The 18,897-nt window shown below is 38.8% G+C and overlaps 1 pseudogene; it reads left to right on the top strand.

Moving 5' to 3' along the window:
* The first annotated feature begins 566 nt into the window (after positions 1-566).
* Crb1-ps1 (crumbs cell polarity complex component 1, pseudogene 1) lies at positions 567-15,677 on the top strand (annotated as a pseudogene).
* The last annotated feature ends 3,220 nt before the right edge of the window (positions 15,678-18,897 follow it).

Below are 18,897 nucleotides of genomic sequence, written 5' to 3'. Positions count from 1 at the left end.
ATATTGGAATTTTATTGGAAACACTCTTTGAGCATTTAAATTTTTCTTTTACCGTTCATTCCTCAAACCATAGAGTTGATTCGATTTTAAATAGGAGTTAGTCCCTCCTGGAGAGCAATATGCTGTGTATAAAAATAAGTAAAGCCAGTTATTTTCTGTAGGAGAAATATGAAAATCTAAAATCCTCTTTATTTGGAAGCAGACGGAAACAGATCTTGGATGCATTAAGGAAAATACTGTTAATCCAAAACCAAATAACACTTTCTCGTCACAATTAAGAATCTGATGCTCACAGAGGAAAAAAAACCATAGATTAACTATTTTGAGATTTTTGAATTAGGACTGTGCAATCCTGACTCTTTATCTGGCAGATGTTAGACCAATGTGTAGTTGCTGTTCTCTGTTGCCTCCTGGTAGCTAGGGTGGTATGAGCACGGGGCTGAATAACAAAACTCATTGTCAGCCATTACAGATCAGGCGTAATTATTTTCTCTGAGCAACTTGCATTCCCATGTGCTATCCTAAGTGAAGGGGGTCACTTAAACAGATAAGGATAGGTGAGAGTCATGCGCTACAACAGGGAGAAGAACACCAGATGGTATGCAGGGATGACAGACAGCATGAGGACACTGGGCATCTGGAGAGCAGAAAGCCAGAAGGGGGATGAAAGCACGCCCCAAGCAAGATTCTATTTCTCAACCTTGTATGTGTATTTCACTTGCCTTTCAGGGGAAAATGGGGTGGGCAGATGAGCAAGATAAAGGGTTGAATTGCAATCTTCTGAAGAGAAGTCATATAATCCTAACCTTCGATCATTCACTGAGAAAAATTCTAAATTAAGATTGCTTATTGCAGACTTTTTTTTTTGGTATGGAATAGAGTTTATTCAGGCCATGAGTAGGGGAGTTAAGAGGGTAGTAGGGGCTGAGAAAGAGAATAGAGAAGTAGAAGAGTAGAGGCTGGCCATGAGCACATGCAGAGAGAGGGGAGGGGAGGGGGACAAAGGGGGAAGAGGGTAAAAGAGCAAGAGAGAACAAGAGCTGCTTATTGTAGTTTAAAAAAATCTACAATGCATACTTTTGTAAATGGCATATATTTTGATACTGAATAGTACTTGGGTATGGATTTACTGTTGAAGAGTGCATAAGGTTCAGTTTATCAAAATGACTTAGAAATTTGTCTACTTTGATTGTCATTAATGAATTCATTTGAATGCTCAAATGGAATTATCAGGTACATGACTGGATCTCAGCCCGACACGTAACACACTTGTTTAGTGCAATGACATCTTAGAACTCAATCTGTTGCTCTTGCTGCTGCTGTTGGTTTGGTTTGCTTTGGTTTTTTTTGAGACAGGGCTTCTCTGTATAGCTTGGCAATCCTCAAACTAGCTCTGTAGACCAGGCTACCTCAGATTATGAGATCTGCCTGTCTCTGACTCTTGAGTGCTGGTATTAAAAGCATGTATCACCATCCAGTTTTCAAAACCAGTCTTAAACCCACTTAAAAATAACTGGATTTACAAGACCCATGCAAGGTCAAGGCAGACTAAATTCCAACATGGAGAAGAGAGGTAGGCACGAAGCCCCATTTCTATCTTGTAGTGGCCAGGAGAGGAAGAGTCAGTTTTCTTTACTATTGTAATCCTTGTTAGGTTGGCTGACCACACTCCAATGAAAGTCCAATTGTCCAGGGATACCTGGGTAGAAAATATGGGTAGCATGAATTGAACTGCATTTGTTGTTGTTGTTTTTTGTTTGTTTTGTTTGTTTGGGAAAAATTAGGTGGATAGGAAATGAAGCGGATCTGGGTGGAGTTAGGGAGGAGTGTGAATATGATCAAAAACATGGTATAAAATTCTCAAAGAACTAAAATTAAAACAAAACAAAATAAAATAACATAAGAACAACAACGAGATTCGAGATGAGTATTTCCATGGACTTGAATTATTACGACAAAAGGAGTGTCTCTTAATATCTATGTACCAAAGGGACCAAAACCAATGAGGTAGCCCCTTCATATTAGAAAGAATATGTAATTATTATTAGCTGATTAATTTTTGTTGATTGATTCCTTCTGAATCTAGTTTTTCCTCCACGAAAGCAAAATAATTTCCTGACCTCATTAGATTGTGTGTGACCTCATTTGATTGAACAAGGAACCATGTAAACTTACAAGGTAACCTGTAGTCTATAGAAGGATACAACAGGTGGAACCACAACTAACAGGAGATAAAATACTTTGTATATGATTATAAATATTAATATTGGAAGTTAGTAGAGGGCAATGGTTTAGAGTTCTGGAATCAATGTGTTTGATTTCACATTCTGCCTCTGCCATTTACTAGCTGTGAGTTTTTGGGCAACTCTCCTAGGATTCATTTGCTTATTTATACAGTAGAACAATAACATAACTTAGCTGCAGAATAGCTACAAAGAGTAACTTCCCTCAATACCTGGAACAGAGTAAAAATCCTCTCCATTTATACTGTATGGCAACAGTCACATGCAAATATATTTGATAATTGAACAACTTTGTGAGATTGACAGGTCCTCTCATCTCCACTTTACAAAGATGTTGATTATTCACTTAAAATCCACAGCAAGTGATGATCAGCACTTGATTAGAACTGAAACTAATGTCATATGGCTGCAAGTGAATTTTGAGAGGAGCTGGATAATGCCAGACTAGTAATGCAGAACTTTTTGGTTTGCTCATTCAAAGGTAGCAGTAGACATCCTCTTCTGCTTATATTTAGGCTGTGAACTAGTATGTGGAATATTATTCCTATGGACTGAGTATTTGTATCTCTCCTTCATAAATGTATATGAAAATTCCTGTTTCCTTACTGTATAATGTTATAAGGAGTGAGGACTATGAATGGTGGTTATGTCATGAGGTTGCAACACGCATGAGTGGGATTCCTAAGGCAGAAGATGCCTACCTGGTGGATATAATGTCCTAGTAAAGGTGATGTCAGAAACAGGCCCTTACAAGAGAGTACTACATCTACTGGCATATCAATCTTGAACTTCGCAGTCTCCATAATTATGAGAAATAATTTTATATGGCTCATATGAATCTTAGTCTGTGGTATTATGCTATTGTAACCTAAAAGGAACAAGATAACTATTGAGTTATCTAATGGGTCATGGGGATGGAGAACCTGAGATTTTGTTCAGTCTGTGTTCATACTAGAATTGAATTTCTTAACTTTAGGTCCACAGTTTTGCCTAATAATAGGATCTGGTTTTGAAAAATGCATCATTAGGTAATTTCATCAGCATCATACAAACATCACAGGTGATACATACAAATCTCACTGTAGATACTATTGAACACCTGGGCTATGTGTTTTTTACATTTATATGAGAGGTCTGCCAGTGATCAAAATACCATTATACTTTACATTATTGTGCTAATAAATATTTCACCATGAGCTTTTTTATAACTTATTTCTAATATAAAGTAAGAATATCAGTTGAGTATTGTACTATATAAGCCTTTCTGTTATATGCCTGTTTCTTTTATGAGGCTGTCCTTAAAAATAAAAACTTTGTTAATCACAGCAGATATCTCTGTCATTTGGGGACCCACTTTGTATTAATGAATATGGATTGGACTCTTCCTAATTGTTCTCTGAACACCTCCTAATTTTCAAGAGGGTAATTGATTTCAATCAACTTCTTTAGTGCACTCTCTACACTCTTGAAGCTGGCAATTTTCAAGTTCAATATTTGTGTGCTCACACCCTCAGGAGTGCTTCCGTTAGATCTCATTATAATCTTGGAATTCTATCTAGTCACCAGCTTGAAATATATTTGCATGAAACATACTTATTTTCTAGTACAGATGAACTATTTTAACACATACCTCATATGGTAATACCTAAATTGGCTGAGGAGAAAAAATAAGAGTTCTTTAACATTTTAAATATAAACAATGTAAGACCTTGCACTAAGAGATGGCTCTTGGGATATTTAAAGTCTAATGACCCAAGTTCAATTCCTGGAACCCAAATGGTAGAAAGAAAAATTGACTCTTCACATTGTTCTCTAACCTCCCAGTGTGTACACCCCCCTTCCCAAAGAGAGAGAGAGAGAGAGAGAGAGAGAGAGAGAGAGAGAGAGAGAGAGAGAATGAATGAATTAAGGCAAAATAAATATGAAGAAATTTAATTCCAATGTATAGTATATTGTCCATGGGACATAATAGAGTCTGGGTCAAAACAATAAAGGTCAAATGTTTATTATGAACAGTCAAAGACAACGCAGCTGCTTGTTGAGAAGACTGTATTTGATTTAAAATCCAATTTTAGTTGAATTTCTAGGAATGCTAAAAACGATAGGTATATTTCCATGTTTCACATGGTGGGTTTTGTTGTTGAGGATACTTTATTGACATTGTTTCTTTTTTCCAAGATCTACATTCAAAGACTTCTGTAGATGATTTACTACATGTGGTGACTAATTTTACTCCGCACTGGTTTGGAACTCCATCATTATTTTTGACTCTGTGAATGCAAATTCCTTACTAGATTTTTGGAACAGGAATTTCAACACTTGCATTATCATGTCTGCATGAAGGCTTTGTTGTTTAATTTAGTTTTTGACAGATTCTTACTGTGTAGCCCAGAATTACTTCACATTCATTCACAGTAATAATCTTTCTTTGGCCTTTCCAGTGCTAGGACTGCAGGCATGGACCACCATGCCTGGCTTTCTTTAAGTTTCACGTTATCATTCAGTTTGTCTACTATAAAACATAAGTGGATTTTTTTCCCTTTTCTCCTCAAACACATTTCCCAGACTATGTCCCTCAAACATTGTTATCAGTCCCTTCTTAGATTGGCAATGACTTTCTTTTATCATCAACTGTAATCTGATATATTTTACTTCACTTTTCTAATTTGATTTGATATTAAAAATCCATATACCATATGCATTAGTCAGCCAGATGCATTATTATGGTATCTTGAACATTACATGTACCTTTCAGACTGCTTATGCTACCCTCTCAACTGGCTTTATCCTTCTTAACCTTCTCTCTGTATTTGAACTGCATATATCTACATTGGTTAAGATAAACATACTCTCTTTTAACAAGGAAAACATAAAATGGTTTACAACTCGAGAAGTTAACTTCCCTCTCAGGTAATAGTTTTGTTTTGAATATCTCAAATCATCACTGTTTTTGTTTTACACGACTTTTCAGGATATCAGGCTTCTTAGATGTTGTCAAATGAATAAATAAATTATTGTTGGACCATCCCGGAGGATATGGTCAACATTTGAGCAGTCAGAGTTGTGTCATTTCACCCTGTGGCTCCAACTCTAGAAAGAAGGGAGAGTGAGTAAGACAAATCCATTCTTTTGGAAGTAGAATATGCTACTCTGTTCATATCACATTGGAAGTTAGTCACATTCTCACATAACTGCAAGGAAGGCTGGGAAATATGGCCAAGTCACATGCATGAAAAAAATCAGTGGACAATTTTTTGATAGTTTTCTCAAAATTTGGGCTACATTCTTAAAGTACACGTCAGGTGTCATGTTCCTTCAGGCCTTTTCTGTCCCTTGAACTTGAAGAATTTCCCCTTTCTCTGAACTAACTGCACTTACGGGGCTTTTCAAATTGTAATGAATGTAAGACTAACCTATGGAACTTTTTAAGACTACAGAATCTGGATCAATTGGTCAGGGCTAGGGGGTGAGAATCTATATTTCTAACAAGCTCCCAGGTGATACCCATGTATTCATCAACAGAACATACTTTGAATATGCTATTTTTGGTTTCTCTCATATGAGGTATAACCTTTTGTACCCCATATTCCTATTCATATGCATATCTTAGCCTCCATACTAGACAGTTCCCATAACAGACTCTAAATTTCTTTGGCATCTGTCACTTTCACCCTGCCTCCCTCCAGCACCAAGAATAAAGCCTTGAACACTTACTGGTAATTAATAACTGCTTGAATAATTGATGAGTGACTTCATCTAATTCAGAGTTGAGTATAAACTTCAGAAGGGCAACATGACTTATGCTAGTTTCAGGACTCTGCTTAGTATAATTACTTGTTTGAAAATGGTCCATTGAAAATCCCTCTCTAAGTCTAGCCAGACTAAGAGAAAATGCAAGAGTGCTGAGCTAAGTGAAACTCAGCAACTAGAAACCACATTTTATCAAGGACTTTCCTCTCTATGTGCTGTAACTTTTTCAAAGTAAATGTTAATGCCTATGTTTGGAATGCATTTGCCAAGAGCCTCTCTGTTTAACAAGAGTGAATTTTTCTTGTGCCCACATTTCATGAGCCGATTTGATCAATTTTATTGAAGGGGTGGCTTTTTTTTTCTTTCACCTGGAAACACTCAATGATCTTCCATTTGGAAAATCTCAAGTTGGGTGCCAATTAAAGCAAATGAGAATGATTGCTCTCAACTTGGCATCATTTTAGTCCATTCTCCACCAGTTCTGTATACGCAGTCATGCTGTGGGATTTGGATCTTAGAGGAAGGGCTGATATGTGTAGAGTTTAAAACAGAACTTACTTTGTAATCTATGCTAGATAGTTACATGAAGCAAAATAACCAGACCTCAATGTCTCCTACCACAATATACCCACATGAAGAAAACCCTAACTGGAATCATTTTCAACTTGGAATTTATATTGGAAGGATTCTATACAAAGAAAGATTTCACAAACTATTATGATATGAATATAAAATGTCCCCTGCAGTTTTATGACTTGAGCTCTTCTTCCTCATATTGTCTGTTGTTTTGGGAGGTTTTGGAATCTTTATGAGACAGGTTCTAGCTGGCAGAGGTAGATTGTTAGGAATGGAACTTTGAAAGTTATAGCCTGGTCTTCATTCCAGCTACCATGATGTGAGCAATTTCTTGCATGAAGCCCACCATCAATTGTTTTGCTCTGATTTCCAAACTATGAAGTGACAAGCCAATGTAAAACTTTACTCTGTGAATAGTTTATGTTGGGGATTTTGTTACAATGATATAAAAGTAATACACAGGTAAGTGAATCATGTTACCCAGATTTCAGAAATAGCATAGTTGAAGAAATCAGTTTTGTTTTCTACTAACTCTTAAGTTCAATCAACTAATGCACTAGTACAATCCATAGACCTTCAAGGTAGGATCTTTAGCCTTCACCTCTAGACTGCTATTAATTTACACTGGCCCATTCCTTCCTTATAGTAATAACATATAAGGATTTATGATATTATCACCCCATGTTCTAATAAATAGTTATTGCTTACATCTGCACATGAATTTTAAGTATCATATATTTTTGTTCTTTATGCTCTTTTAGCTAGACTTTTGAACATTATAGTTCAAGAACAGAAACATTATTAATAGGTCAGAGACTAAGGTGACACTATACAGACCTCAAAGGAACAAAATTTTATGTGATACTAACTCTCTTGCTGACCAAGTGAAAGGAGCTCCCAAAGTTTCAAGCCCTATGTACCTTGCTTGTCTTACTCTGATTTAAGTTCAGATTTTCAAGAGGGTGTCTGAAATATGTTTGATAAGTCAGTCTTAATATTTTACTCTATATTTTTGTTACCATGTCTGTGTGACAAGAGATACAATTAAAATGTAGTTCAGCAACAATGATTTTATTAATTACATGGAGGTAAGACTAGCCTTCTGTTTGTACGCCCTCTATAATGTGGCTGAGCAAAGTCTTGCCATAGATTTTTTTAATGAACACACATTAATTATTGGCTCTGAGAATCTCCTTGAGTTTAACTCTTGACATTACTTTTTAGTCTCAAAGGTCCTTGATTTTTTTCAGGCCATCAATAGCACATCTAAATGTAGAAAACACTCCTATCCTACTGCCTAGCTGTAGCCCACTTGCAAGGCATGTGTGAATACCACCTAATTAGCTGTGAAGTGCATTTTGGCATATGTCGGAAGTTAAAGCCACTTTCTTAGAGGAACTCAAACTCTGAATTTATCTTTATTAAGGCCTTGTCCAAATGATAAATATACACTGCCTCCTTGCTATCTACTGCTTGGAAATAAATCACTTTAGGATTGATTTGCTAACGGCTTTCTTCACTCAAAGGGTCCTCCTGCCCGGGAGGTCACACTGTCCTTCTTTACAAACAAATGCTGATAACCAAATAGAAGACATTGCACTGACCAAATAGAGAATGAAGAAGGGAGTCTGGGGTGATGGAAAGAAAGCATGTCCTTTTACACATCCTGGATGCAGCAGTCTCACTAAAACATAGTATTATTTTCTGAAAAGAGAGACAAAAAAACCCAACCAAAATGATTTTTTGAGATATGAGTGAACAGATGGGATGTATTTTGTTTGTTCAATAAAGTAGCATGAAGTTTGATACTTTAGACAGGAATTACAAACTCCTCCAGGATTCTGAGTGGTAATATAAATAAGTGAAAATGTATGGGTATGAAACATTCAGAAATGATATAGAATCCATGGGGACTAAGAATCATTTCCCACCCACCGCAGCCTTCTTCTGCTACTTGAGAACATGGTCCAAATCTTGTTAAATCTTTTGATTCTTCAAAAGAAGCAAACAGGTAATTTGATTTTTGTTAAAACATCACAGTTTCAATTTGTAAAGTTTAGAAAGTAATCTTAGGAAACTTTTAAAGTCATTGTGTGGGACAAATATGATATTACCAAAGACACTGTCAAACCCATATATACCTTATGAACAGAAGCCTCTTGCAGCTTCTATGTTGCTGTTCCTAAGCCACCACTCAGTTGACCATGAACTAGAACAACAATGGATCTAGCATGTGCAAAATTGACTTGCAGCTTCTGATGCTCACGAGGCCATCTTCCCCTCCATCATTAAATGTCTTCTGTACCAGGGTGTGATGTTGAGCATGGGACAGAAGGACTATGTGAATAATGAGGCCTAGAACAACAGAAACAACAGACACATCCTGACCCTGAAATAGACCATTGGGCACAGCATTGCTACCAACTAGAATGACACAGAGAAGAATTGGTACCATACCTTTCACAATAAGGTGCATGTTTCCCCCCAACTGACAGCCCAATGTTACTCATGAAAGATAGCCTGAACCCTAAGGTCAATCAGGGAAACATGACCCTGATCATGTTTAGATCTTCTACACTCCAGCCAAATTAATGTATTTATCCATTCAGTAGGTGCTATCTTTGATGCTTCCAGTCTTTCCATCAACTTGTGATAGACTCCAGGCTTGCTGGGATCTAACAGACTATGTTATGAAGATCCTGACCGAATGTGGTTACAGTTTCTTTACTTTACATAGTCCTGTGGGAAATTGAGAATGACATCAAGGAGAAACTGCTGTATGTCACCATGGACTCTGAATAAGAGATCATCACTGTGTCTTTCTCTTTTCTGGGGAGGAGCTATGAGTAGACTGATGGCCAGATCTTCACTATTGGTAACGAGTAGGTCCACTACCCAGAGAGTTTCCTCCAACATTCCTTCCTGGCTATAGAATCCTGCAGCATCCAAGAAATTACCTTTAATTTCATCATGGAATTAAAAGCCCTCTATGCCAACATAGTGGTGTCTGCTGGCACCACTGTATGATCAAGTATCAATGACAGGACAAAGAAGGAGATCACTGCTCTGGGTTCCTAAAACCATGAGGATCAAGATTATGACTCCATTAAACGCGTATATTCTGTGTGGATCAGTGGCTCTATCCTGGTCTTATTAACCACTTTCTAGGAGATATGGATAATCAAGGAGAAGTACAAGGAATCTGGATCCTCCATTGTTCACTGCATCATTCATTGCATTTCCTGGTCAAGGCATCTAAGACTTGCATACACAATAACTTGAGATCGGTTTGTTAAAAGTACACACCTAGTGAGTAACAACAAGCAAATCATCACTGAAGAACACATTTAACTTACTGAAACTTAAACCCTAGCTACTTTAAATTTGGGGACCACATTTCTAAATGGATTTTATGTCTTTTAATGACTTGTCTTAATGTATAGTTTATATATTCTTTTTTATTTGTTTAGTTATGGGATGGAGAGGAGTTTTGATGGTGTAGCCACTGGTGTATAAAGAAGCCCATTCATGCCATTATAAGCAAGAGTAATGAAACTAATTAGGTCATAAAACTAAAAGAAAAGAAAACATGGTGATGGTTATTCCTGGCACTACCATCACATGCAGACAACTATTCTTCCTTTGTATGGCATTTTTTCACCTGCATGGATCTTAGTGGAAATTGAACATTTGACCAAGGGCCACCAAGTTACCTTGTGACCTAAGTTGACCCATCAAACCATGAAGTAGGTAGTGCACAGCAGCAATCCATTATCAAATGAAAGTGGTATATATGTGATTGGACCTAATCAGGTTCTGAAGACATAAGCAATTTATATGAAGAAGTTGTCCAAGTGTTTATGGTTACTACTCCTGTTATAATGCTATCTGCTCCTGATCATGTACCTAAAGAGTTATTTGGTGTGTCCTATGATAGATAGTATGACTGAGAAAGAGAAGGTAGTGGTGGTCAGGTTCACTTCATGCAGGCACTACCCAGAAGTGGAGAGCTGTAGCATTACAACCCTGTTGATTTAGGTTTTTCAAAGCCTACTTTAATAATAGGATTCTAAAATGCTTCAACATCCCTTCTTAAAATTTTCTAGCCTACCACTCACCAGAGGGAGTGGGAAAGAAAGGGTAATATGAAACAGGGCTTGTAGGCAATATGTTTGGAAATAGTTCTTTGGGATTATTCCAATCTTAGTTGTCAGCAATCCAGTCCACTAACAAAACACCAACATGCATCAGCAGCAGAAGTCCAGTCCACTTGGCAATCACCACTCAGCAATGACAGTTCTGTCCAGAAGAAACTGTGAGGCTCTAGTAATCGGCCCGAGTTCACAGAAGTGGCAAGAAGCCACTGGAATATCATAAGTTCTTTGGCGAGTTACTCTCTACAAAGTCACAAAAAGGGAAGATCAGCAACACAATGCAAGATGAGCAAAACATCCTCTCACCTGTGTCTGCTTCAGCAAAACATTCTTTCACACGTCTGCAAAACATTATATTACATAACTGAGTTTCCACAGAAATAAGAAATTTTCACTTCACAACCCCTTTCTTGGCCAACCCTGAAAGACACCAACAAAGGGAAATCTTTACAGTAGGTAGAACTTCAGGCAATGTACCTGGGGGAAATTTTTGTGGGGGAAGGAAAAATGTCCAGGTGTATGGTTTTTTCATTGATTCATGGGCTATAGCCAATGGATTGGCAGCATGATCAGGACTTGTATAAATCACATTTGGAAACTTGATAAAAAGAGACATTTGGGGAAGAAGTATGTGGCTAGATGTGGGCAAGGATGTGAAAATATTTGTGTCCCATGTAAATCTCATCAGAAGGTGACCCATCTGAAGAGGGGTTTAATAATCAGGTAAATAGAATGATCCATTCTGTGGCTCATCAACCTCTTTCTCTAGACATCTTTGTCATTGCCCAATGGGACCATGAACAAAGTGGTCATGGTGGCAGAGATGGGGCTACATGGGCTCTAGAACATGAACTGCCACCATTTGTGGACTAATAGAATGTCTTATCTGTAGTCACAGTATTCCACACAATATTGCTTCTGACCAAAGAACTCACTTCAGAGCCAGAGAAATACATTTGTGGGTCCATGACCATGAAATCCACTAAGTTTTATCATGTTTCTCATCATCCTAAAGTAGCTTGCGTGATAGAAAGATGGAATGGCTTGTTGAGGACATAGTTACAATGCTTATTAGGTGGCAGCATCTTAAAGGGCTGGGACAGAGTTCTCCAGAATGCAGTTATATGTGTTGAATCAGTGTCCAATAGATGGTATGATTTATCCTATATCCAGGGATCTAGGAATCAAAATACAGAAAAGGGAATAGTGTCTCTCACTATCACCTCTAGTGACCCACTAGGAAAAGTTTTGCTTCCTATTCCAGTGACCTTAAGCTCTGTTTCCCTAGAAGTTTGGTTTCCAGGGTGTGGAGTGCTTCTTCCAAGAGCCACAACAAACATTACATTGAACCTGAAGCTTACACTTCCCTTGGTCACTTTGGGGTTCAATTGTCTTTAGGAGGGGTAATTGGTCCAGATTACCATGGGGAAATTGGATAGCTTCTCCACAATGAAAGTAAGAAAGATTATGTCTGGAGTGTAGGAGATCCTTTAGGGAATCTCTTGGTGCTACTATGTTCTGTGAATGAAGCCAATGGGAAACTACAACAGCCTAATCCAGGCAAGATGAAAATGGCATAGAACCATCATGGTCATTTCCAGGCAAAGATCAAAGACCTACTAGTGTGCATGTTGGGGTGGAACAAATACAAAATGGGTAGTAGAGGAAACAAAGTTTATAATTGACATGAGGGCTTCTTGTCATATATTGTTAAGAATGTGTTTGTACAGATATTTGTGTTTTCTTTCCTCAAATTTTTCATATTGTTATTGGTTATTTTATTTATTTACATTTTAAATGTTATTCCCTTTCCCAGTTTCCCCTTCACACCCACTGACTCTGGGCCTCAGCGTCTTAGCCTTCCCCTACATCGTGTCACCAAGTCTACACAGGACTAATGGCCTCCCCTCCCAGTGATGACAAATAAAGCCATCCTCTGCTACATAGCCAACTGGAGCCTTGGGTCCCCTCCCATGTACTCTTTGGTTGGTGGTTTATTCCCTGGCAACTTTGGAGGGTCTGGTTGTTTTATATTGTTTTTCTTCCTATGAGGTTACAAACCCCTTCAACTCCTACAGTCCTTGCCAACTCCTCCATTGGGGTCCCCATGCACAGTTCAATGTTTGGCTGCATACATCTGCATCTGTATTGATCAGGCTCTGGCAGAACCTCTCAGGGGACATTTGACAGGCTCCTGTCAGCAAGTCCTTCTTGGCATCAGCAATAGTGTCTGGGTTTGGTATTTGCAGATGGGATGGATTCCTAGGTGCGGCAGTCTCTGGATGGCCTTTCTTTCAGTTTCTGGTCCACTCCTTGTTCCTGCATTTCCTTTAGACAGTAGAAATCCTGGAGTATTATGTCTGAGGTTTGGGTGGGTGGCCCCATCCTTCAACCCAGAGCCGTGCCTATCCACTGGATATGGTCTCTACAGGTTCTACCCTCCTTTGGTTGGATATTTCAGCTAATGTCCTCTCTGTTGGGTCCTGGGCAACTCTTGGGCTCCTGGCATCTGGAACATTCTGGTGACTACTCCCAGTTCCTCTTCCCTCACTGATACACACCTCTTTTCAAATTCCTGACCATTCATACCCCCCCATCTCCTCTTATATCTGAACCTGCCATTTTCCCCTCCCCCTCTTCTCTCCCTCACAGATCCCTCTCTCGGTCTACTTCCCAAGATTATTTTCTTCTCTCTTCTGAGTAGGACTCTAGCATCCACACTTTGGTGTGATCTTCTTTCCTCTTGGGTTTCATATGGTCTGTGTGTTGAATAGTTGGCATTCTGATCTTTTTTTTTTTTGGCTAATATCCACTTATCAGTGAGTATATTACTGTTTGTGTTCTTTTGTGACTGGGTTACCTCACTCAGGATGCTATTTTCAAGTTCCAGTTCCTGAATTTCTTTATCATGTAATATAACATCAATTAAGAGAATAGGAGTAGTTATTATATTTTAGTTTTGAGATTATAAAGAATATACCTCAAGGGACATTTCCAAATATTCTAAAATTTATAATGTGTTTGTGGTTGTTCATGAGCCAGTTATAGTGTGTAAGGCATAATTATAATCTGATTATTGTTTTCATTAGGAAATTAAGCATGTCCTATGGAGATATGATTGTGTGTCAAGTTGACAAGGGTGGAATTGTGATGGCTCTTCTTGGTTGTCAACTTGATTACATCTGGAATTAACTAAAACCCAATTGGCCTGGTACACACCTGTGAGGGATATTTTTTCTTAAGTAAATAATTTGAAATGGGAAGACCAACTTTTAATCCAGACCTTTTGAGGTGGGAATATCCACCTTCATTTTGTGCCATATCTTCTGTCAGGAGCCTATAAAAAGAACATGAAAGAAGGAAGCATTTGCTTTTTGCTTGCTTGCTCTCACTGTCAAGTCCATTCTTTCACTGACAATATAGCCTACTTCTTCGAGATTTCAGTGTCTACTGAAGACCAGCGGAGACATCAAGCATCATAGATTGAATAACAGCTGGAATCTTGTAATTTCTGTTAGTAGTTCACGAATTATGAATTGGGACATGGGGGTAGTTGAAGGGGGGATGGAGAAGCAGGAATGATATGTGATGTTCTCGTGCATATTAAAACACGAAGTATTCAAAATGAATTAATTATCTTTAAAAATATTGTATATTCTTAAGAGTGCCTGATGAGCCCCCCAACATATGTAACAGATGTGCAGGTTGGTCTTCATGTGGGCCCCCTAACAACTGGAACTGGGGCTTACCCTGAACCTGGGTTGCCTGCCTGTGGATCCTGCTCCTCTAAATGGGCTGTCTTGACTGGTCTCAGTGTGAGAGGATGTACCTGAGTCTTTCAGTGACTCGAGGTGCCAGTATTCATTTTGCAATAAAAACGATACTAGGTGTCATTGAAAATCTTGCCAAAATAATTCAATGCACAAGGGTTTTCCAGAAGACAGTAATTGTTGCTTAGACATGCCCAATAATTCAGACAAGGACTATGAAAATCTAAAAGACCCTTGCTTCTCCAGTCCCTGCCAAGGAATTGCCACTTGTGTCAATTACTCAGGAGAAAGGGGCTTCCTGTGCCCTTGTCTTCCTGGGATAAGGGGGCTGACCTGTGAATCTTCCACTAATTCCTGGGAAGGTAACTCCTGCCAACATGGAGACATCTTCAATAAAGACCCTGAGCACCCTGTCTGTATCTGCCCTGCTGGATATGCTGGAAGGTTCTGTGAGACAGATCACAATGAGTGTGATTCCAGCCCTTGTCAGAATAGTGCTATGTGCCAGGATGGAATCAATGGCTACTCCTGTTTCTGTGTGCCTGGATACAAAGCCACTGTGACTTAGAAGTAGATGAATATATTTCTGATCCCCACATGAATGAGACTGTGTGCCCCAGTGAGATAGTAAGATACATGTGTCTGTCTTCAAGAGTATTCTGGTATGAACTGAGAGTTGGAAATTGATGAATGTGGATCCAAGCCATTCCTACATGGTGTCACATGTCAGTATGCTCTTGGTGCTTACTTACCTGGATTCCTTGTAGACTATTGTGAGCTCAACATTGATGAATGTGCCAGCCAGCCTTGTCTTCATGGAAGTCTCTGTGTGAATGAAGGGAACAACTACTACTGAGACGGCATGGGTAGTGGATTCACAGAGACACACTGTGAGACTTTGATGCCTCTTTGTTGGTCAAATCCTTGTTATAATATACATGTGAAGACACTGTTGACAGATAGATTTGTTATGGCTGGCCTGGATTACACATGTGCCCTTTGTGAGACAGACACAAATGAATGCAGTAGTAACCCCTGTCAATTTTTTTTTGGAGGGTGTGCTGAGGTGTCCTCAGAGGATCAATAGGGACACATTACAGGCCTGTCTACATCCTTCAACTACCTTGGAGCCTCAGGCCACATTTTTATGTCACCCTGGATTCACAGACAGGAGCCTAGCGTAACTGTCCTGTGAAAGACTCCACCCAGTAGCTAACTGAAACAGATGCAAAGACCCACAGCCAAACACTACACTGAGCTTGGGAATTCTTGTGGAAGAGTTGAAGGAAGAATTGAGGAACCGAGATAGGATAAAGATTTCACAAGAAGATCAACAGTCAACTATCCTGGACCCTTGAGGGTTCCCAGAGACTGAACCACTAACTGAAGAGCATAAGAGTTGAATTTAAGACCCTCCCTGCTGCACATATGCAGCTTGGTCTTCATGTGGGTCCCCCAATAACTGTAGCAGGGGTTTACCTTGATTCTGTTGCCCACCTATGGATCCTGTTTCCCTAACCGGGCTGTCTTTTCTGACCTCAATGGGAAAAGATATGCCTAGTGGATGTGTCTAGTCTTCAGTGATTGAGGGGCCAGAGTGGTGTGGTACACATGGGGGGGCTCTCCCTTCTCAGATGTGAAGTGGAAGGGTGAGGAAATATTTGTATGCGGGGATTCTGGGGGAGGGAAGTTGTAATCAGGAGGTAAAGTGAATGAATGAATGAATGAATGAATGAAAAGAGATACCTGATGGCTTATCGAAAATAGAGTGGGAAACTCCTAAAAGATAAGCAACCTGCCCCTCCCTCCCTACCACCGTGTACCATAGAGGGCATTCCAGACAGAACTACCAAGGTAAGAGAGGATATCCTGCATAAGACACAAATCTAGATGAAACACAGAAGTAAAAAGGAGAAAGCCAGTTAGTGAAAGCATTTCTTTCTGTTTCCTGTCTACCATGATGTGTGTACTTCTGCCACAGGCTCCTTACTGCCATGCTTCTGACCCATGGCCCAGAATCATTGGGGGCAAGCATTAAAAATTGAAATATTTAAAACCAATAGCTTAAAGAGGGAGGGTTATTCCTCTTTCTCCACATCCTCACCAGCATCTGCTGTCATGTGAGTTTTTTATCTTAGCCATTCTGACTGGTGTGAGGTGGAATCTCATGGTTGTTTTGATTTGCATTTCCCTGATGACTAAGGATGTTGAACATTTCTTTAGGTGCTTTTTGGCCATTTGATATTCCTCAGCTGAGACTTCTTTGTATAGCTCTGTATCCCATTTTTAATAGGGTTATTTGGCTCTCTGGAGTCTAACTTCTTGATTTCTTTGTATATTTTGGATATTATCCCTCTATCAGATGTAGGATTTGGTAAAGATCTTTTTCCAGTGTTGTTTGCCTTACAGAAGCTTTGCAGTTTTATGACATGCCATTGTCGATACTTGATCTTAGAGCATAAGCCATTGGTGTTTTGTTCAGGAAATTTTCCCCAGTGCCCATTTGATTGAGATTCTTCCCCACTTTTTCTTCTATTAGTTTGAGTGTATCTGGTTTGATGTGGAGGATCTTGATCCATGTGGACTTAAGTTTTGTACAGGGCAACAAGAATGGGTCAATTTGCATTCTTCTACATGCTGATCTCCAGTTGATCCAGCACCATTTGTTGAAAATGCTCTTTTTCCCCCTGACTCCTTTGTCAAAGATCAAGTGGCCATAGGCATATGGGTTCATTTCTGGGTCTTCAGTTTTATTCCACTGATCTACCTGCCTGTCTCTGTACCAATACCATACAGTTTTTATCACTATTGCTCTGTAATACTGCTTGAGTTCATGGATAGTGATTCCCCCAGAAGTTATTTTATTGCTAAGGATAGTTTTTGCTATCCTGGGTTTTTTTGTTATTCCAAATGAATTTGCAAATTGATCTTTCTAACTCTATGAAGGGTTAAGTTGGAATTTTGATGGGGATTGCATTGAATCTGCAGACTGCTTTTAGCAAAATTGCCATTTTTAATATATTAATCCTGCCCATTCATGAGCATGGGAAATCTTTCCATCTTCTGAGATCTTCAATTTCTTTTTTCAGAGACTTGACGTTACTGTCATACATATCTTTCACTTGCTTGGTTAGAGTCACTGGTATTTTATGATATTTGTGACTGTTGTGAAGGTTGTCATTTCCCTAATTTCTTTCTCAGACTGTTTATCCTTTGAATAGAGGAAGGCTACTGATTTGTTTGAGTTAATTTTATACCCAGGCACTTTGCTGAAGTTGTTTATCAGGTTTAGTAACTCCCTGGTGGAACTTTTGGGGTCACTTAAGTATACTATCATATCATCTGCAAAAAGTGATTTTTTTGACTTCTTCCTTGACAATTTGTATTCCTTTGACCTTCTTTTGTTGTTTGATTCTCTGGCTATACTTTCAAGTACTATGTTGAATAAATAGGGAGAGATTGGGCAGCCTTATCTAGTCCCTGATTTTAGTGGGACTGCTTCAAGTTTCTCTCCATTTAGTTTAATGTTAACTACTGGTTTGCTGTATATGGCTTTTACTATGTTTAGGGATGGGCCTTGAATTCCTATTCTTTCCAGGACTTTTATCATGAAGGGGTGTTTAATTTTGTCAAATGCTTTCTCAGCATCTAATGAAATGGTCATGTGGTTTTTATCTTTCAGTTTGTTTATATAGTAGATTACATTGATGGATTTCCATATTTTTGAACCATCCCTGCATACCTGTGATGAAGCCTACTTGATCATGACAGATGATCATTTTGTTATGTTCTTGGATTTGGTTTGTGAGAATTTTATTGAGTATTTTTGCATTGATATTCATAAGGGAAATTGGTCTGTAGTCCTCTTTCTTTGTTGAGCACTCCTCCATTTTTGGTGGGATTAAAGACTGGTACAACCACTTTAGAAATCAGACTGGAGGTTCCTCAGAAAATTGGAAAATTGCACTACCTGAGGACCCAGCTATACCTCTCCTGGGCACATACACAAAAATGTTCCAAAGTACAACAAAGACACATGCTCCACTATGTTCATAGCAGCCTTATTTGTAATAGCCAGTACCTGGAAAGAACCCAGATGCCCTTCAACAGAGGAATGGATACAGGAAATGTGGTACATCTACACAATGGAATATCACTCAGCTATCAAAAACAATGACTTTAGGAAATTCATAGGCAAATGGAATGAACTAGAAAATATCATCCTGAGTGAGATAACTTAATCACAGGAAAGCACACATGGTATGCACTCACTGATAAGTGGATATTAGCTCAAAAGCTCGAATTACCCAACATACAATCCACAGACCACATGAAGCTCAAGAAGAAGAATGACCAAAGTGCAGATGCTCCATTTACTCTTAAAAGGGGGAACAAAAATATTCA

This window comes from Rattus norvegicus, chromosome X, assembly GCF_021556685.1.
Source record: "Rattus norvegicus strain SHRSP/BbbUtx chromosome X, alternate assembly SHRSP_T2T, whole genome shotgun sequence".
In the NCBI taxonomy this organism is placed as follows: domain Eukaryota; kingdom Metazoa; phylum Chordata; class Mammalia; order Rodentia; family Muridae; genus Rattus; species Rattus norvegicus.
This window is presented reverse-complemented; position numbering and strand designations above follow the sequence as displayed.